We start from the raw sequence: 6,470 nt of genomic DNA, 5'->3' as shown, positions 1-6,470 counted from the left end.
GAAAAAATAAGAGTATATATATTTTAAACTAACAGAGATTTAATAATTGCTACACTACAACTACCATATTATTTCACTTTTATAAGTAAATGGATGTCATTTCTGTGTTAACTCTATAAAACAAACGTCCCCGTGTAGTTCGCACATGTTGGTAATCTTAAAGAACAAACAATCTGGTTGTTGCCATTCAGGCCACGTTCAAACACATCAGTCAAAGTATATTTCAGCATGCTGAATGCTGACATCTAGTGGTATGTGGTGTAGTGGCTGGGAGGTCAGTTCCTTAATCTTAATTATGCAAATTCTCATGACCATTGATCAACAACCACTGACCAAAACCCACTGATCAAAGACCACTGATCGATCAATGGCCATGAGTACCATTCACAGAGAGTTGGGGAATGGCTGCAATCACAGCATTGTAAGATGGCGAAAGATGTACTGTGGTAGGACTTGACTTAAGCGGTCAAAGAAGTGCAGGAGACTGATGCTGTCCAGTGTAGCAAGTGATTTATTCACCATTGTGTGACCCAAACAATATTTACAAAGAAACAAATAAGAAACTCAACTCCAAATTAACTCCGTTCAAATAAACATAACTGAACTTAAATCAACGGAAATTAAGGTCAAACTGCACACAGCTACACTGACCTGAACCTTTCTTCTCATACACCTGAGTTCTTCTGTTTAAATAGTCCACTTAACCAAACAATTTCTCCTCTGGACTATTCCATTCCGTAGGTAGGTAAGATGAACATAATTATATTCAAACCTCTACTACTCTTTACTGGCAACATAAACTCTATGGTGTAATCAATACATACTACAACAATAAATCTATTTATCCATAAACACTCTAAAATCAACTTTATTAAATTACAAGAGTTCTTCCCCTCCTGCACTTGGTCTCCTCCTGTGACCTCAGATGAACCCAGAAGGTATAAAGCAGGAAGTAAAACTACATTTCCTCCTTTTGTTGCTAGAAGACAGGTAGGGTAAGGTAAGTTCTAAACAATACAAATTAACAGTTGAAGTAAGTAACATGTTAACTTAACAAACTTGTAGGAATTGACATAAACCAAGATGTTATATTATATAATCTGTAAAAGTGCAAAACATAAACAAACCCGGGATAGTAGATGTTTGCCTATTGCAGATTACATGTGAAATATGGTTAAATCAAAACAAGAATGTTAACTAAGAATATAGACAAACGGTGTTCTCACCCACTTTGTCACAGTACCCTTAGGCCCCCTCCTTGATTCAGAGATGGTCTTTCCCTTTTCACGTAAATAGAATCCTTGACTCCGCGCTCCCACAAATCGCTACGTCCAGATGAACAGAATCAACTTTTTGGAGGTTCTTCTTTATTAATTTTTTTAGTTGTTTTATCTCATCCATTAGGTCATGTAGCATACCTTGTTGTTTAGCCACTTAGCTTAATTTCATGTTATATGAAGTAAGCAATTTCCTGATCTCCTCCAACTCCTCTTCAACTCCTGGGTTTGCTTTTTTGGTGCCTCGCTATTACCTAGTGATGGCCTGCTAAAGTCACTGTCAGTATAGCCATGTCAACCTTTCAGAAGGTGACCCGATGCTGCTGTTTAGTTGTTGGTGCCTGCTGGAGGATCCTGGGCCTAGAAGCTACTGGAGGATCCCGGGCCTGGAGGCTGCTGGAGGATCCCGGGCCTGGGGGCTGCTGGAGGATCCCGGGCCTGGGGGCTGCTGGAGGATCCCGTGCCTGGGGGCTGCTGGAGGATCCCGTGCCTGGGGGCTGCTGGAGGATCCCGTGCCTGGGGGCTGCTGGAGGATCCCGTGCCTGGGGGCTGCTGGAGGATCGCGTGCCTAGAGGCTGCTGGATGGTTCTGCTTGTGTAGCTTGAAGTCAGTAGGCAGCAAATGTTAGATCAGAAAATCTTGAACTAAAGGGTGATGCTCCTCTGTGGCCCGAGTCATCTTTTCAGTAATAGATTTTATAAGCAAGTTGGGCTCTCACTGAATGAATGCTAACAGTGTTTCTTCTTCTCATGTCTGACTCTGTGCACACACTCTTAAACAGAAGTGCTTCAAGGTCTGAATGTACTGTTCAGCACACCTCTAAAGAACATTTCATGATCCACAAAACTTTGGCAGATTTATTCATTGTCTTCACAGTGTGAGAGTGCATGGCTATGAATTGTGGGATGGAATTATCTTCTTTCCTTTCATAAAGAAAGGTTTCATGTGTCCTCTGTTAAAGAAGGTAATAAAGAAAGCATTAAAATACTTTTCCTAAACATTTAGGTAATTTGACCAGCTCTTTTTATGGACTGCCATACAGACACTTCTGGGTCACTTATCTTAGAAATAGAAACTTTTATGATACCCTGGTCCTTTTTTGTCAACCTGACATTTTATCCTGCCCCTCCCTTAACCATTTGCAAAACTCCTACAGTTTGCTTCAAAGGCAGGGTTCTTCCGTATTACCTGCAAGCTGCTGCAGTCAGCTCACCTTTGTGCAACTGGTTGCTTTACAGCTGAAGAAATCCCTCCCTTCTGGGAACATGGAGCATAACCTGGAATATTTAGCGAGACATGGAGCAAACACGAGAAGACACAACAGGGTGAGGAGACAAGGATGAAACACAAGGAGAGGAACAAAGGACCAGGTAAGTGAGACATGGAGAGAGAGAGAGGGAGGGAGACACAAACAGGAAAATAAACATCAGTCAGACAGGGAATAGACAAAGACATGACTGGGGAAACAAACCTAGAGGACACAACAAACTCTCACAGGAGACACAGGAATGAGACAAAGACACAAAAGGAACCTAACTGATGAGAAACCATGAACTAGAAATACAAATAAACTCAAAGACCTAAAAAGAACCAAATTCAAGATTAAACCGTATAAAACTTGAACTTAGATCATCTTCATAATGTAAAGGAAAGAATCATGAATTCAAAAATAAAAACCCAGCACCCTGACACTTCCTAAGCAATTTGACTTTTCAACCACACCCTAGTTGTAAGACAAAAACATCATGCTACAGATGCAAAAATACATGCAAATACAAACTGAAGTCAGCTGGCCTTTCCTGAGCTTTGAAGTTGCCATTGAAAAAAACTGTTATTTGAAGCATCTAATAGCATCTAATTCTGCCAGTGAGGAAGGCTATCTTTTCTTTGTTTCCTATTTGAGATAATAGGCCAGTGTGGACTGCAAACCAGATTGACCACATTCATCGTTCTGTACACTGTTCTAGACAACAAAAGGGGTGCGTTTTAAGCTAAACTAAAGTGAAAGTAAATTGTGTACACTTCAACTGAGAGCACATGTTTAATAGTGTATCTTCAGCATAGAGAGAATTCCTAGTTTCCACAGCTTTCAATAGAAACAGAAAAGTCAAAAGTAAATTATAAAAATATAACTAATAGTTTTGCATAACGAGCATTTATGTAAATGTATATCAGTGAATAGAATTTATGTGTCATAAATAGTACATAAGTAAGTAGTACGTCCAGCACGTGTTGACGTACTGGACGTACTACGTATCTACTGGACGTACTCGCCCACGTTTTGACGTACTGGACGTACTACGTATCTACTGGACGTACTCGCCCACGTTTTGATGCGGACGTACTACATAGTTTTGTATCCGGTATTTAGCGATGGAAGTCTATGTCGCAGTTACACGTGGCGCAAATGTAAGTTTTAATTTTAGCCTAAAAAAAGTATTTGGTATTATAATATAACCACTATATGACAGATTTCATTTCATAAAGGTTTTTTGTTGTTGTTTAATTGCAGGTTGAACTTAACTTTTCGTTCAGCAGCGAACTGTCATCTGTTGAACAAAATACATTTAGCGACACAGTTCGCGAAGTAAGGTTCATACAAGTTTTAGCAACAAACAGACCATATCCAGGGCAACATGCTTTTTACAGCAGTATAATAGCACTACAGTGGAGTTTTATGGGATATGGATCATGTTTGTTGTTTTTTTTTTCTTTTCTTGCATTCAAGGAACCGATGGAATGGACTGCTTATGGTGAACAAGGCCCTGGCTGGTAAATCTAAATTACACATACACTTTTTACTTACATTGTCAGTTTGTGGACTTCCTTTTATTACATTAATATTGATCTATATTCAGTATCTGTTAATATACATGCTAGATGTATACCCTATTTATTTTATTGTGAACATTACAAGAAAGTATAAAACTAGTAAGCTTAAAATACTCTAGTAAATTCTGTTAATTCTGTTAATTCTGCTTTGTAGAATAGACTTTAGACATTTTATTTTTTACTGTTAAGCAAGTTCCATTATGTACTGTTGAAAAATTAATGTACAACATACTGTTATTGCCACTGCTTAAATAAACGGCTGTTGTGGTTTATGCATTTGCCTTTATTTACCATTCAGTGCTGCTGGACCGTCTGTCTCCTCCATGGATGACAACGAAACCCCAATGGAGATAGACTGAAAGGATACTAAGAGGTAAAACATTTTTTAGATCAAGCAAAACTTGAGTTGTTTTTCTTGCAATGTCCCTTTTAAAATTCAGACTCAAAACAAATTCACTTGTAAACATACTTAAAGAACTTCATTATGACATGTGGAATGTCGGATCCATGTTTTTGATAAATATAACGTACAGTGGCACATTTTGCGTAGTTTCACCTTTGTAAACCCATGAATATGAAGTTAAGTCATAAAGATTTGTCTGAAGAGTACCCTTTGCAAATTTGGATTTGGCAGCTGATGGGAATTCTTGACCAGAGTAGAAACTTTTAGGAGTGTCTAAATCAAAAATGTAGTAACAAAGAAAATCAACATTTATCAACATTCACAACATATGGAATATTTTTGTTGAGTCTATAATCACTAGACAACTTAGTGAATGTGATACTGTATGAGGGTTTACCCCAAGATATTTTATTAAGGGCCACACTAGACTTTGCAGTGTTATTTTCAAGACTGCACAGTTATGAAATAACACTGTTTAGACAAACCAACATTAGCTTGCAAAAGCAAAGCAAACTTATATAAACAAAGTTATGATGTTTCTTTTTTCTGTTTTGTATTTCTCACAGTGTTGATTAAATGAAAGAAGAGGATGAAGATTTCTGCTTGAAATGTTACACTTGATCCTGCAAGAATTTAAGTATTTTTGAAATGAAATTTACAAAAAATGACAGTGTTATGACTGACTCTCAAGTTTTTAGTTTTGGGTTAGTCATTCTTATGAATGTTATTTCCGTTATTCATTCACGTCCATACCCTGTCTATTGCTCATTTCTGAAACTTTAAGCTGCTCTAATCAAGTGTTACTTTAAAGCTTTATGTTTTTGCTTTATGTCATCCTCTGCTGTCTTTCTTGTACACTCTTAAAAAAACAATTAAAAACAATAAAAAAAAAATGTTTGCCTTCACCCCTTATTCTCATTTTTGCATTAAAGTTTTATGGTCCAAAGTTTGAGTGTACAGTGCATTACAATTGGTGTTCACTTCAACTTCTATATCAAATAGTTTGCAAGACATATTTTTTTTTAAAGGCAGAAAACCAACTTTCTTGCTATTTTTTTGCAATGTTTGAATATGACTGTCTCAAAAACTCTTACAGATAAAAGCCTGATAAAGACCTTTTTACTGTCCCTTCTTATCATCAAAAGGCATTAGGATTTTAAATTTGGGACAGAGACATCAAAACATGTCTGCACACTGGCCATTTAAATTATGAAAAAAATCAAGAAGCATTTGAGTACACACTAATAAAAAAATGTAAATTGCAAAAGACAGTTACAATTTCTAAATTATATGTACTTGAATTTCACAATACCGGAAAATAAAGCAAATAGCTGAGAAAATAATTTTGTTAAATACTAGCTCTAGAACTACCTATGTAATATTTTAAGGTAAAACATGCATATATTTAACACTATATCTAGAATTGTTATAACAATGTGTTAAAAAAGGTGTGAAAGTGGGTTAACTGATCTTTTTTTTTTAACAAATGTTTACATTAAATTTCACAGTAATCATTATAAATGTAATTTAGATTTTGAAAAAAAATAGTTTTAAGATCTTTTTTCAAAAGAATGTCTTGAAAAGTACTGATATATGAAGCTAAAATTACATAGTAATCATTCCATATTTTCAGACTTTGCACAAGAAAATGTTTGCACAAATTGATGTTTATCGTGCAAGAAATGTTCTAAAAAGTAGCTGATTTGAGATGTTATGACCCACATAGGTAACTTTCTAACCACTAATCAACCCGCAGAGTGGATCATGAATTTGCTGATTAATAATGGAAATTATTAGAAATTCGAAAAAAAAATTGATAATATTGACAGGTCATTATCTATGGCATACACATCTGATCCGTACAAAGAGAGCACCCGCTTTAGATATTATCAGCCCATACAATAGGCATTGTTAGCAGAAATCAAATCGTACTATTAACATAAACAACAACACTTTCA

At 36.3% G+C, this 6,470-nt stretch overlaps 1 long non-coding RNA gene across 1 annotated transcript; it reads left to right on the top strand.

The window, feature by feature from the left end:
* The first annotated feature begins 429 nt into the window (after nt 1-429).
* LOC109194878 (uncharacterized) lies at nt 430-2,413 on the top strand. The gene is made up of 2 exons (XR_002056628.2): nt 430-1,000; nt 1,609-2,413. It is a non-coding gene; the product is annotated as an uncharacterized LOC109194878 (long non-coding RNA).
* The last annotated feature ends 4,057 nt before the right edge of the window (nt 2,414-6,470 follow it).

The sequence above is a fragment of the Oreochromis niloticus genome, linkage group LG15 (genome assembly GCF_001858045.2).
Source record: "Oreochromis niloticus isolate F11D_XX linkage group LG15, O_niloticus_UMD_NMBU, whole genome shotgun sequence".
In the NCBI taxonomy this organism is placed as follows: domain Eukaryota; kingdom Metazoa; phylum Chordata; class Actinopteri; order Cichliformes; family Cichlidae; genus Oreochromis; species Oreochromis niloticus.
This window is presented reverse-complemented; position numbering and strand designations above follow the sequence as displayed.